The sequence below is a fragment of the Salvelinus sp. IW2-2015 genome, unplaced genomic scaffold (genome assembly GCF_002910315.2).
Source record: "Salvelinus sp. IW2-2015 unplaced genomic scaffold, ASM291031v2 Un_scaffold1945, whole genome shotgun sequence".
NCBI classification, from domain to species: domain Eukaryota; kingdom Metazoa; phylum Chordata; class Actinopteri; order Salmoniformes; family Salmonidae; genus Salvelinus; species Salvelinus sp. IW2-2015.
Genome location: NW_019943300.1, coordinates 213949 through 228429, shown reverse-complemented (window position 1 = coordinate 228429; position 14481 = coordinate 213949). Strand labels below are relative to the sequence as shown.

Sequence of the window (14481 nt, the reverse complement as noted above, 5' to 3'; positions counted from 1 at the left end):
TGGTGAGTTGGTTGAGGGGTTGAATGGTGAGTTGGTTGGGAGATTGATTGGTGAGTTGGTTGAGGGGTTGAATGGGGAGTTGGTTGAGGGGTTGAATGGTGAGTTGGTTGAGGGGTTGAATGGTGAGTTGGTTGAGGGGTTGAATGGGGAGTTGGCTGGGAGATTGATTGGTGAGTTGGCTGGGAGATTGATTGGTGAGTTGGTTGGTTCTGTAATTCAGTGATATTTATTCCCGTAGTAATTCATTATGTTATCCATAACTAAATAAACATCAGCATTTTGAAAGAGTATTTTTATTATTATTTTATTAATGAAAGCTTAAAGATGCCATTATTAGTGACACTGTTTTAGTTTGAACGTGCAGACTGGCACTGAGCACAGAACAGCAGGAACGTTTCCCTAGTCAGAGCCATTATTAGTGCAATGCCCCTTAAATAATTTGGGAGATTATTTTGTTTTCAAATAATCTAAAATGAGCGAGAAAAAGGCCATTCTTGAAAATGGGGTGAGACATTGTTACTAATTTGTAAATAAAGCCAGAATTATTTATTTGTGTTTTTAGAGGGAGAAAAACCAAAATATCTCATGGGTCTCCACGTCGAGGGCAGCACGGGTATTGAACCAGCATCGGTAGCAACCCAGCTTGCTTAGTGTAACGGTTGTTTTCCTCCTCTTCGTCTGAAGAGGAGGAGTAGGGATCGGACCAAAATGCAGCGGGTGATGAATACATGAAGAATTTATTTAAACAAGACGAAACACGAAGTACACTTGAATAAATTACAAAATAACAAAACGACGTAGACCGACCTGAACACGAGAACTTACATAAAACGAAGAACGCACGAACAGGAACAGACTAGACAAACGAAACAGTCCCGTGTGGTACAAACACTGACACGGAAGACAATCACCCACAAACAAACAGTGAGAACAGCCTACCTTAATATGGTTCTCAATCAGAGGAAACGTCAAACACCTGTCCCTGATTGAGAACCATATAAGGCTAATAGAAAAGAACCCAACATAGAAACACATAACATAGAATGCCCACCCCAACTCACGCCCTGACCATACTAAACAAATACAAAAACAAAGGAAAACAGGTCAGGAACGTGACACTTAGACTGTTGTGCCACACCGGCGCTGTACGATTTGACCGGTCGGGAGTGGTTAAACAAATCAAAATATATATATATATATATATATTATTTGAGATATATATATTTGAGATTCTTCAAAGTATCCACCCTTTGCCTTGATGACAGCTTTGCACACTCTTGGCATTCTATCAACCAGCTTCATGAGGTAGTCACCTGGAATGCATTGCAATTAACAGGTGTGCCTTGTTAATTTGTGAAATTTGAGCCAATCAGTTGTGTTGTGACAAGGTAGGGGTGGTGTACAGAAGATAGCCCTATTTGGTAAAAGACCAAGTCCATATTATGGCAAAAACAACTCAAATAAGCAAAGAGAAACGACGTGCTTCTCTGCGCCGACTGATATTTCTTCTGCTCACAGCTTAGACGGTGGATGTTTGAGTTTCTTGCTGTTTATAAAAAGGGGTTGGTGGTTGGTTGGTAGGGAGGTTGGGAGGCTGGTTGGTTAGGAGATTGGTTGGTTGGAGAGCTGGTTGGGTCTGGGAGGTTGGTTGGTTGGGAGGGTTGGTTGGGTTGGGAGGTTGTTGGTTGGGAGGCTGGTTGGTTGGCGTTGGTTGGTTGGCGAGGTTTTGGTTTGGTTTGGTTGGTTGGTTGGAGGGCTGTTGGTTGGAGGCTGTTGGTTGGGAGTGTTGCGGGTTGAGTTGGGACGGTTGGTTGTTGGGAGGTTGTTGTCTGGGTTGGGAGGCTGGTTGGTTGGGAGGCTGGTTGGTTGGGAGTTGGTTGTTGGGAGGCTGGTTTGGTTGGGTTGGAGGCTGGTTGGTTGGTGGGAGGCTGGTTGGTTGGAGAGCTGGTTGGTTGGGTTGGAGGTCTGGTTGGTTGTTGAGGCTGGTTGGTTGGAGGGGGTTTGTGTTGTGGTGGTTGTGTTGGAGGACTGAGTTGGTTGGAGGTTGGTTGTGGAGGCTGGTTGGAAAGGTGCTTGATGCAGAGTGATGCGGGCGGAAACTTGGTAGAGGACACCCATATGTAGCCGGGGCTACAGCTACTTACTGAGAGAGCAGAGGGGCGAGGAGCATTGGAGCTCCAGGCCTGAGTTACAGCTTGATGGGGCCGGGGCTGTCCCTGTCCCGAGGCAGGCTGGGGGACCTGAGGAGTCTGACCGGGGGGACAGGACAGTCAGGGGACAGGGAGTGGTCCCAGAGAAAGGACAGGAGAAGCAGGGAGAGGGACGAGAGAAGGAGTAAATATGCATACACAAAGCAGGGGCAAAGAAGGCAGATAAAGAAAATAACGAGAAAATTAGACTAATTAAAGCAACTGAAATACCGTAGATAAGGGATTCTAACTACTTTAGATTGTAAAGAAATTTAAATAGAAAAAAGGATTCTACCTAACTACTGTATATTTAAAATGAACACTCTTCAGCTCCTCAGAGTTGAAAAAGAGAGGTAAACAGTAGAGGTCACGGAGCTGAAAAGAGAGTAAACAGTGAAGTCAGAGAGCTGAAAAGAGATAAACAGTGAGTCGATGGAGCTGAAGAAAGAGATGTAAACAGTGAAGTCTATGGAGTGAAAAAGAGAGTAAACAGTGAAGTCAGAGAGCTGAAAGAAGGTAAACAGTGAAGTCTGGAGCTGAAAAGAGAGTAAACAGTGAAGTCACGGAGCTGAAAAGAGAGTAAACAGTGAAGTCACTGGAGCTGAAAAGAGAGTAAACAGTGAAGTCACGAGCTGAAAAGAGAGTAAACAGTGAAGTGAGCGTTGAAGCTGAAAAGAGAGTAAACATGAATCACGGAGCTAAAAGAGATAAACAGTGAAGTCACGGAGCTGAAAAGAGAGTAAAACAGTGAATCACTGAGCTGAAAACAGAGAGTAAACAGTGAAGTCACGGAGCTGAAAGAGAGTAAAACAGTGAAGCACGGAGCGAAAAGAGAGTAAACAGTGAAGTCACGGAGCTGAAAAGAGAGTAAAACAGTGAAGTCACGGAGGACGTATTGATGGTATAAATGGATTATGTGGTTAAATCTCAGAATCTTCATATCGACTCTCTTCACTTCCTAGTCCTGGTGGGAGAATGAAGTCGTCAGAAGACAACAAACAGACACACAATAAACCATCTTGATATGTGGGGGCCAGCTAGAAGGAGAGAGCTGCACATTACAATAGTTAGCATCTAAACAACATTTAGCCATGCCTAAGGCTACTGGCTATTACAATTACCATTACTATTCTATAATTACACTGGAGGTGGGCTCAGTGTAGGTCTCCCAAACCCTGCTGTGTGTCAGAATGTTTAGACCTCTGGGGTGTGTTTAGGTCACTGACCTGTGTGAAAACGAGTGTCTCGGAGCTACGGCTGTCCAGACTGAGGACAAAGCGGATGGACTGGAAGAGCTCTTGGATGCTGGCTCTGAACTGTTCTTCCTCCACACCGCAGGTAGCACGGGAGTACAGGATCCGAGACTGGATAATGAACTTCAACAGGTACTCCAGAGCCTGGGGTATGAGGAAGGGAGAGAGGAGATAAAGACATAGACGTATTGACAAAGTGTAACTGGTTGGATGGAAAACCTCTTGCACGTCAACCTAACGTCTTCGCCATTTGACCAAGAGAACATCCTGAAGGTGTGAGGGTGAGATTTGGGCTCAGGGCAGGAAGTCACGAGGAGGGAAAGAGAGACAACAGGACAATGCCACACTTCCAAGTTCACTTGTGAAAGCTGGAAATCAAGATTCTAACAAACAACGTGCAAAAAAAAGGGCATGCCTTTATGTCGAAAATAATTCATTTTTATTAATAATTAATTAATTAATATTAAAAACATGTTGTGGTTTCAGTCTACTGTGATTTTTATCAGAAATAAAAAATAAAATATTTTAAAAGGTGTGATACTTTTTAAATAAATAAAACAATATTCAGTCCATCGTGATAGTTTTCAGACATAATGGATTTGAGGAGGACCAGAGACGCAGACATCAGGACCCATGAGACATCGATGGAGACAGACAAGCTCTCTAAGGACAGTACGGTGGTACAAACAGTCATCCATTTTTAAAATCATGTGAATACAATCTATTATTTACACAGGACACTTTTACATTTGCATTGCAGCATTTAAAATAATAATAATAATAAAGCAATGAGCAAGCTTTATTCATATTTTAGTCAACTAACTTACTGAGTAGACCTTCTCGCCCAAACACATTCCATATGACTGTAGATTTTACACTGCACTGTACTGGTATTTCAAATGTAATGTAATGATTTTTATCTGACAATTTCTTTCACAACCAGGAACAATCGTTAAGCCTTGTCATTTATTTAGCCAAGGTACAGAGTTTTTTTCTGGTCACATACAAGGACATTTTTAGCACCCCCCTTAACTCAAAACATAAATCCCATGTCTGTGGTCACTTCCAGTGGAGCGTGTTCTCCTACCCTCATGGCCTCCTGGATGTGGTTCTGTTTCACCACCTCTGCAGAATGGTCCATGTACCACTTCAGACAGCGGATCAACTCTCTGGAAAAAGACAAGGACGTTTCATCAAAACATACACCAGCAACCGTGAGGGGGTCAGTACTTACAGGGCATTCAGAAAGTATTCAGACCCCTTTACTTTTTCCAAGTTTTGTTACGTTACAACCTTATTCTAAAATAGATTAAATTGTTCCCCCCCCCCCACTCATCAGTTTACAAACAATACCCCATAATGACATAGCAAATACCGTTTAAAAAAAAAACATTTTAGCAGTGATTACAGTCTCTTCACTGTCTTCTTGGGTATGACGCTACAGGTTCGGGGAGTTCGGGGAGTTTCTTCAATTCTTCTCTGTTGATCCTCTCAAGCTCTGTCAGGTTGGATGGGGAGCGTCGCTGCATTTTCAGGTCTCTCCAGAGATGTTCGATCGGGTTCAAGTCCGGGCTCTGGCTGGGCCACTCAAGGACATTCAGAGACTTGGCTCCGAAGCCACTCCTGCATTGTCCTGCATTGTCTTCGCTGTGTGATTAGGGTTGTTGTCCTGTTGGAAGGTGAACCTTCACCCCAGTCTGAGGTCCTGAGCGCTCTGGAGCAGGTTTTCATCAAGGATCTCTCTGTACTTTGCTCCATCTTTCCCTCGATCCTGACTAGTCTCCCAGTCCCTGCTACTGAAAGACATCCCTGCAGCATGATGCTGCCACCACCATGCTTCACCGTAGGGATGGTGCCAGGTTTCCTCCAGACGTGACGCTTGACATTCAGGCCAGAGTGTTCAATCTTGGTTTCATCAGATCTGAGAATCTTGTTTCTCCTGGTCTGAGAGTCTTTAGGTGCCTTTTGGCAAACTCCAAGTGGACTGTCATGTGCCTTTTACTGAGGAGTGGCTTCCGTCTGGCCACTCTACCATAAAGGCCTGATTGGTGGAGGGCTGCAGAGATGATTGTCCTTCTGGAAGGTTCTCCCATCTCCACAGAGGAACTCTGGAGCTCTGTCCAATGCCCTTCTCCCCCGATGCTCAGTTTGACTGGGCAGCAAGCTCTAGCAAGAGACTTCTTCCATTTAAGAATGATGGAGGCCACTGTTTTCTTGGAACCCTTCCACAGATCTGTACCTCGACACAATCCTGTCTCGGGGGATATGCATTGTCAACTGTGGGACCTTATATAGACAGGTGTGTGACTTTTCAGATCATGTCAATTGAATTTACCACAGGTAGACTCCAATCAGATACCAGACAGATATATTGCCAGCAGCATACCACCCTGCATCCCACTGCTGGCTTGCCTCTGAGGCTAAGCAGGGTTGGTCCTGGTCGGTCACTAGATGGGAGACCAGATACTGCTGGCAGTGGTGTTAGAGGGCCAGTAGGAGGCACGCTCCCCTTAGGTCTAATAAAAATATTCCAATGTCCCAGGGCAGTGATTGGGGACATTGCCTTGTGTAGGGTGCTGTCTTTTGAATGGGATGTTAAACGGGTGTTCTGACTCTCTGTGGTCACTAAAGATCCCATGGCACTTATCGTAAGAGTAGGGGTGTTAACCCCGGTGTCCTGACTAAATTCCCAATCTGTCCCTCATACCATCACAGCTACCTAATCATCCCCAACTTCCAGTTGGCTCATTCCTCTCCCCTGTAACTATTCCCCAGGTCGTGGCTGTAAATGATAATGTGTTCTCAGTCAACTTACCTGGTACAATAAGGAATAAATAAATACCAGACAAGGGAAACTCACTTGTAAGCCAGCGCTCCAGCAAAGTGCTTCTGGATGTAAGTGTCCATAACAGGGCAGAAGTGATAGTACTTGCTGTCCCTCAGCAGATTAATGATGAACACCTGAGGAGAAGGAGAGAGATAATAGTCCGTTAGGCGTAGAGGTCGGAGTAGACTTCAGTGTAAGAGCCCTGTAATTAGGGGACAAAAGGTTGTCGGACTTGACGCATCAATGACATCTCTTGACAACGGAGGACTGTAAGAACAACACCAGTAGGAATGTTTAAGTACTCACATATATATATATATTTTTTTTGAGTACTCGGAATGGGGGGAAGAAATCTATGTTTAGAACACAAGGCCCCCAGTGGAAAGAAATATGTACACATTTACCTAAAAGCCAGCAGTGTACAACAACGCCTAATTTAACATAACCACTACAGATAACAATCCTAATTGCTAAATTGCCTCATATATATTCATTTAATAAAAAAAAAAACTTTTGCCATTTAAAGATGCACTATGCAGAAATCGCTCCGCCAATTTTCTGGTTACTAAAATTCTAATAGTTTGCCACAAAACAAGCAGAGAATCATTGTACCATCTATACCTCTGAAATATATTTTCCATCTATACCTGTCACGTTCTGACCTTAGTACCTTTTTTATGTCTTTATTTTAGTTTGGTCAGGGCGTGAGTTGGGGTGGGCATTCTATGTTGTTATTCTATGTTTTGTTCTCTATGTTATATTTCTATGTGTTTGGCCTAGGATGGTTCTCAATCAGAGGCAGGTGTCGATCGTTGTCTCTGATTGAGAATCATACTTAGGTAGCCTGTTGCTGTTTTCCCACTATGGGTTGTGGTAGTTAGTTTCTGTTGTTGTGTTTCACCATACGGAAACTGTTTTGCGGTTGTTTTGTTCGTGTTTTTGTTATTTTGTTCTGTGTTTTTCATATTGAATTTATTAAAATCTAAATATGTGACACTTCCACGATGCATCATTGGGTCGATATTTCCTACGTCCTCCCTCAGACCGAAGAGGAGTACCTGTTACAATAACCTCTGAAATATATTTTATCTATACCTCTGAATATATTTTCCATCTATACGTCTGAAATATAATTGTCCATCTATACTTCTGAAATATATTTCATCCAATACCTCATTGAAAAATTATATTTTTTCCATTCTATATACTTGATAAATATATTTTCCATCCTATACTTCTGAAATATATTTTTCCATCTATAACTTCTGTAAATATATTTTTCCATCATACCTTCTGAATAGTATTTTTCCCTATCTATCCATCTGAAATATAGTTTTCCATCTTATACTTCTGAAATATATTTCCATCCTATACCTCTGAAATATATTTTCCATCTATACCTCTGGAAAAATATCTTCCATCTAATAGACTCTGGAATATATATTTTCCATCTATTACCATCTGAAATATATCTTTCCATCTATACCTCTGAAATATATTTTCCAATCTATACTCTGAAATAGTATTTTTCCATCAATACCTCTGAAATTAATATTTTTCCATCTATAAACCTCTGAAATATATTTTCCCTTCTATACTTCTGAAATATATTTTCCATCTAATAGCTCTGTAAATAATATTTTTCCATATAGTAACTTCTGAAAATATATTTCCATCAATACCTCTGAAATATATGTCCATTCTATACCTCTGAAATATATTTCCCATCTTATACCTCTGAACATTATATTTTTCCATCTATAGCTCTGAAATATAATTTCCAATCTATACCTCTGAAATATATTTTCCAAATCCTATACTTCTGAAATATTATTTTTCCATCTATACCTCTGAAATAAATATTTTCCATCTATACCTCTGAAATATAGAATTTTCCATCTATGACTTCGAAATATATTTTCCAGCTTTATTCCTTTTTTTTTTGTCGTGTATTTGGCCCATTGTTTGTCCAGTTTTCTTCGCCGTCTTGTTGCAGTGGTTCTTTCGGTTGGGACATGTTCCCGTGTATGCGTTTCTCATCATTTCTTTTTCATTGTTCAGTTGTTTGGTATGTTTTTGTTTCTACCTTTTTTTTTTTTTCTTATTTTTCATCTTCTAGGATTTTGGTTTTGTCTTTTTTTGTTTGTATCTTTTCTTTTTTAAGTTTTATCTTTTCTGGTCACTATGCTCTCTCTGAAGGTTCTCTTCTTTTTCTCTCTTCTTTCTCTTTCTCTTCTTTCTCTCTCTCTCTCGGTATGGACCTGAAAGCCCTAGGACCATTGCCTCCGGACTGACCTGGCAATGACCGTCTTGCGTCGCCCAGGTCCACCTGGCCCAGCTGCTGCTCTAAGTTTCCATCTGTTCTGCCTGCGGCTATCGGAACCCTGACCAGTTCAACCGGACGTGCTACCCGTCCCAGACTCTCGCTGTTTTCAGATCTCTCTAGAGAGCAGCAGGAAGCGGTATTATTACTCTGAAATAATAAGATGGCTAGAATAGCCAACTGATCATTACTCCATGGTGCTGACCTTGTTTGCAACCCTCTACAACCACTGTGATTATTAGTTACCCTTGCTTGGTCATCTATTGAAGACATTTAACCATCTTGGCGTTCTATTAAATCTCAAGCCCGACCAAAGCCAAAGGACTGGCTCACGCACCTCAAGCCCCTGTTTCCGCTCTAGATTTCTTCCTAGGGTCCTGACTTTCTAAGGAGGTTTTTCCTAGCCACCTGGCTTCTACACATGCCACATGGCTTGCTCCTTGGGTTGTAGGCTGAGTTTCTGTATAGCACTTGTGAACATAAGCTGAATGTAGATGGCTTTATAAATACATTGTGATTGAAATTTGATTTGAAATTGCTTAAATTGTAATTAGTTTTGCCCACTATGGCTCTATTTATTGCCATATCCTTACTAACTTACTACATTTGCACATAACTGTATATAGAGCTTCTCTATTGGTGTTTATTGACTTATGTTGTTTATCCACTGTGTAACTCTGTGTTGTTTGGTCGCGCACTGGCTTTGCTGCTATGTCTTGGCCAGGTCCGCAGTTGTGTCAAATTAGAATTTGGTTCTCAGAACCCTAGCCTACGTGGGTTAATAAAGGTGATAATATATTTATTTTATTTACCAAATTCTAATTGTATATTTCCTACATTATTTCACCATTTCTACATAACTTCATAAGTTTAGTATCCTTTCAATATCGTATCAAGAATATGCAATTCCTTGCTCTCAAAGTCCTGATGCTCACAGGCAGTTTAGAATTGGGTATGTCATTTTACGGCGGAAATTGAGCATGCGAGCGTTCCGATCCTCAAGAGATTTTAACCCTTCCTACACCCACTCTTGCTTGACTTTAATTGGCCGGTTCGAAGGCCGCCGCTACGTAACTTACAGCCTTCAACATTGGTAAAGTACTTTAAGTAAAAATACTTTAAAGTACTTACTTAATGTCGTTTTGGGGATCTGTACGTACTTGACTATATTACAGTTTGAAGTCTGGAAGTTACATAACCTAGCAAATAACATTTGAACTCTACTTTTCCAATTCTTGACAGTTAATCCAGTAAAAATTGCCCTGTTTTGTAGTCATGTAGGATCACCAACTTAGTTTTAATCAATGTGAAATGTCAAGAAATTATATAGTATCGAGAGAATGATTTATTCAGTTTTATTTCTTTCAATCACATTCCCAGTGGGTCAAGAAGTTACATACACTCAAAATCGTATTTGTGTTAGCGAATTTGGCCTTTGAATTGTTTAACTTGGGTCAAAACGGTTTCCACTGTAGCCTTCCACAAGCCCAACAACCCCTTAATTGGGGATTTTTGGCCCATTCCTCCTGATCAAAGGTTGGTGTCAACTGAGTCAGGGTTTGGTCGGGCCTCGCTGTGCCGCACACTGCTTTTTTCAAGTTCTGGCCCACTAAATTTCTATAGGGTTGAGGTCAGGTGCTTTGTACTGGGCCCTAATCCGTCGTTACTCAATACCTTGACTTTGTTGTCCTTAAGACCGCCATTATGCCACAACTTTGGAAGTATGTTGGGGGTATTCATTTATTAAGGACCTTTGCGACCAACCTTTAACTTCCTGGACGAATGTCTTGAGATGTTGCTGTCAATATATCTACAATAATTTTCCTACCCTCATATGAGCCAATCTATTCTGCTGAAGTGCACCAATCCTCCGGCAACAAGCACCCCCCACAACATGAGTGAGGCCACATGTGCCCGTGCGTTCACGGATTTTGGGATGGTGTGTTCTCTCCCCTTTTACCTCCAAACATTAAGATGGTCATATAATTTTTATTTTTGTTTTCATACAGGACCAGATGGATCATTTCCGCCAAAGTATGAATCTTTGTCCCCCAGGTGCAGTTGCAGAAATCGTAGGTCTGGGCTTTTTTTATGGCGTTTGGAGCGTGGCTTTCTTACCTGTGCGGAGTGGTCTTTCAGGTTATGTCGATATTGGACTCGTTTTAGTCTGTGGATATAAGATTATCAAGTGTGTACCAGTTTCCTTCAAGCGATCTTCACAAGGTTGTTTGCTCCTTGTTTTCTGATTGCTTCACGACCTTTCACACTCAATAGTACGTTGTTCATCTCTAGGAGACAGAGAAACGCGTCTCCTTGAGAGCGGGTGATGAACAGAGCTCGGGTCACCATGGTGTTTATCACTTGCGTTACTCTTGTTTGTTACAGAGAACGTGGGTACTTCGAGGCGTTTGAAATTGCTCCAAAGCAGACCAGACTTGTGGAGGTCCACAATTTTTTCCTGTTGACTTGCTGATTCTTTTATTTTCCCCAATATGTCGCAAGCAAAGAGGTCACTGAGTTGAAAAGGTAGGTTCCTTGAAATATCCTCCACAGTGTGACATCCTCCAATTTGAGCTCAAATTGATGACAATTAGCGAATCAGAAGCTTCTAGTCTTAAAGCATGAACATCATTTTCTGGAATTTTTCCAAGCTAGTTGTAAAGGCACGAGTCAACTTAGATGTATAATACAACTTCTGACCCACTGGAATTGTGATAACAGTGAATTGTATATGCGTGAAATAATCTGTTTGTAAACTTAATTGTTGGAAAAATTGACTTGTGTCATCGTCAACGAAGTATGATGTCCTAACTGATTTTGCCAAAACTATAGGTTTTGTTAACATGAAGAATGTGGAGTGGTTGAAAAAACAAGTGTTAATGACTCCAACCTAATGTAATATGTAACACTCTCGAACCTTACTGTAATATTTTTGCCCAACAGTTAACTGTTTTATTCTCAACTCCTACTTCTTTCAAAAAAATTTGAGCAGAGAAAATGGTGCCGTCCCTGGTTTTTGGCTTAATATAATGGAATATGGAAATGATTTATAACTGCTGACTGAATCCTTATAGTGTCATTCGGATCCCGTCTGGAACTTTTCATTGTCGTCACACCTGCCCTATTCCAACTGATTGTATTTGTATATATGTGCACTTTTTGTTCCCACCACTGGTGTCTGTCATGATTAATTGTTACAATGCGTGGTGGTGTGTGACCTGTGCTTTGTGTGTTTTTGGGCTTTCGTTCGCCATTGTGGATTTCAACAGATGATTTACGGGTCTCGTCCCGTGTTCATTGTCGCCTGTGTATTATTCGAGTACTTCCTCGCTCTTTATGTCTTTGGGTTCTACTTTTGTTTTGTAGAAGTTTTTATTTTGGCTTCTAAACCAGGTTTAGCTTTACACGGGCATGCAGTAATTTGGGCTAAATAACAAAAAAACTATTTATGGCGTTCTGCGCCTGTCTCCCTAAATCTCTTCATACCAAGGTTACACCATAAGTACCATTTTTAAGCAATTGTCCTATTTACCTTTGATACTTAAGTATATTAAAACCATAAATTTCACTTTTATTTGAAGGTAATTTTCTAAGTTAAGGATATCTTTACTTTTACTCAAGTATTGACAAGTTGGAGTACTTTTCCACTACACTGCTGCCTGCTGGACAGGGAGGAGTGAGACTGCATACAGAGAGTGAGCAGAGAAAAGAAAAGAAAAGAGGAGGCCTGTTCAGAATGTGTGCATATACAAATGCTTTTGTACCAGGTTAAATTAATCTGAATAATGGATATATTTTCAAAATCAAAATAATTGGTAGATACGGGGGCTTTTTTAATAATCTCTTTAATTGCCACTAGCGGGGAAGCGAAGCATTGGGTTTGCGGTATGGCGATACGGAGCGGAGGGAAAAATGAGACATGAGGGATCATAGCGTTGAGGAGGTTGGAATGGGGAGGCCCATATCCATAGGCTGCTCAGTCTCTTTTCTCGGGTCTGTCTGGTTACATTTCATGAACTCTGGAAAGTAGGTGAGGACGTTAGCCCCCATAAGCCTTATTACAACCATGCGATCTGTTTAATCTGACTGCCTTTACATAACTTTGTGAAGCCTTGATGTCAATTAAAAGGATTACCCAATAAAGTTTCATGTTCTGAACGCATCTCCCCTAACACTTTAGAATGCTTACAGACTATCAGTAACATTTCCAACAACTACTAAACCTACCCCTAATCGTTACCCTTATTCCTAAAAACCTTTAAACCCTAACAAACTAGCAAAAGCAGTTGCGTATCAACAGATAGTTAGGTGTAGTATGATCATTCTCTAGAGCATCTACACGAATCGGACAAACTGAACGATTCCATTACTAGTGTGACCCTATTTCTTCTTTAAACAATATCATAATTTGCATGTATTTTTCTCTTCTTTCCTCTCCTCTCCAGCTCTCTCTCTCTAATGCTTGTGGTGTTGTGCAAGTATGTATTGATGGAACCATTATTGAGTTGATTGGTATGTGCAGCCAGCTCACTGGGTGGACTCACCTGCCGGTGTCCTGTGGGTTCAGCCTGGCTGTGTGTTGGTGTGTGTTAGTGTCTTGTTGGTTCTACTCTCTATAACACAACATTGATGAAGCTAGAGAGAGAAAGGTGGAGGGCGGAGGAATGGTTAAGGGAAGGGAGGTTTGAGGGAGTGAGGGAACAGGACAAGACAGACGGAAAGCCAAGGGGGGATGAGAGAAGAAGAAAAGAAAGAGACAGATGTGTTAGCCCATTAGACCTGAGAAACAGTCAATCTACCAGTACATCAAACGTCCACTGTAGATTGTCAAATCGTGTGTGTTGCCTTCCCACCCTTCCTGTCTGTTGTGTACTCGCCCTGAGTGTTGACAACGACGCTAAGAAAGCCATTTCCAATAATAGTGACAGCTAAGCTGGCAGGCAGAGTCCATCACATCCCGCTACTGCTGGGAACTGCCAGGGACCTCACCACTAATTATACGAGTAACTTAGGTGCCGATACGCATTATTACATCTTCAGGATCTAAGCCAGTCTTAACGAAAGAAATTATCGTTTTGAATCGGAGTTTTGTGCTAACCCTACACAAATAATATTGTCAAGATGAATACATACAATATATGTCAAATAAAGAACATTACATTTTTCCTTCTCCCACATCACCACACATCTAAGGACAATACACACACACACACATCCATTCACACCCACCCACACCAAATCACACTAAAGTCATTGCAACACACACCAACACACACAAGAACCAGTTAATATAATCATCACATCAACATATTCATTGCAACTCCAACACCCACACACCCATTTCACACATCATACCATACTTTACAAACCTGCGAACAGGCCATCTGTCATTAACTCACCATCTACAGGTAAGTGACAGCTTCCCTCTTACGCATCTATCGGCCGTGTCGTACTTGACAACTCTATCCCAGCCCATCTCATCCCGGGCTTGAGTGTTTTTTTTTTTTTTTTTTATTTTTTTTTTTTTAAATTTTTACAATTTTCCGATAGGGCTATATCAGGCCCGGCTATTACTGAAACACATGTTTTCTCTCTCTGACCCCCAGCGTATACCAAGTCCAGTAGTCTATGTGGCCTTTGCAATATCCTTATTTCCATAAAAGAAACTAAATACAAAGAAATTATATATATTTTCTCTTGACCCACAGTAAGAGGTCCTCGTATTCATGGCTCGGGGTCAAGCTGAAGGACCAGATGTTTAAGCAATCGTGCTAGAAACTAGCAGGGTCTGGTGGGTAAAAAGAGAGGAGTGCGGAGGGGTGAGAGAGAGGGGAGGAGTGGATGGATTAAGGAGGGAGTAGAGTGTAGGGAGAAGAGGGCAACAAAGCC

The 14481-nt window shown here is 41.5% G+C and overlaps 1 pseudogene; it reads right to left on the bottom strand.

Annotated features, from left to right (window-relative positions):
* LOC112072493 (dedicator of cytokinesis protein 3-like) overlaps window positions 1–14481 on the bottom strand; it is a 98305-nt pseudogene that overhangs the window by 57112 nt on the left and 26712 nt on the right.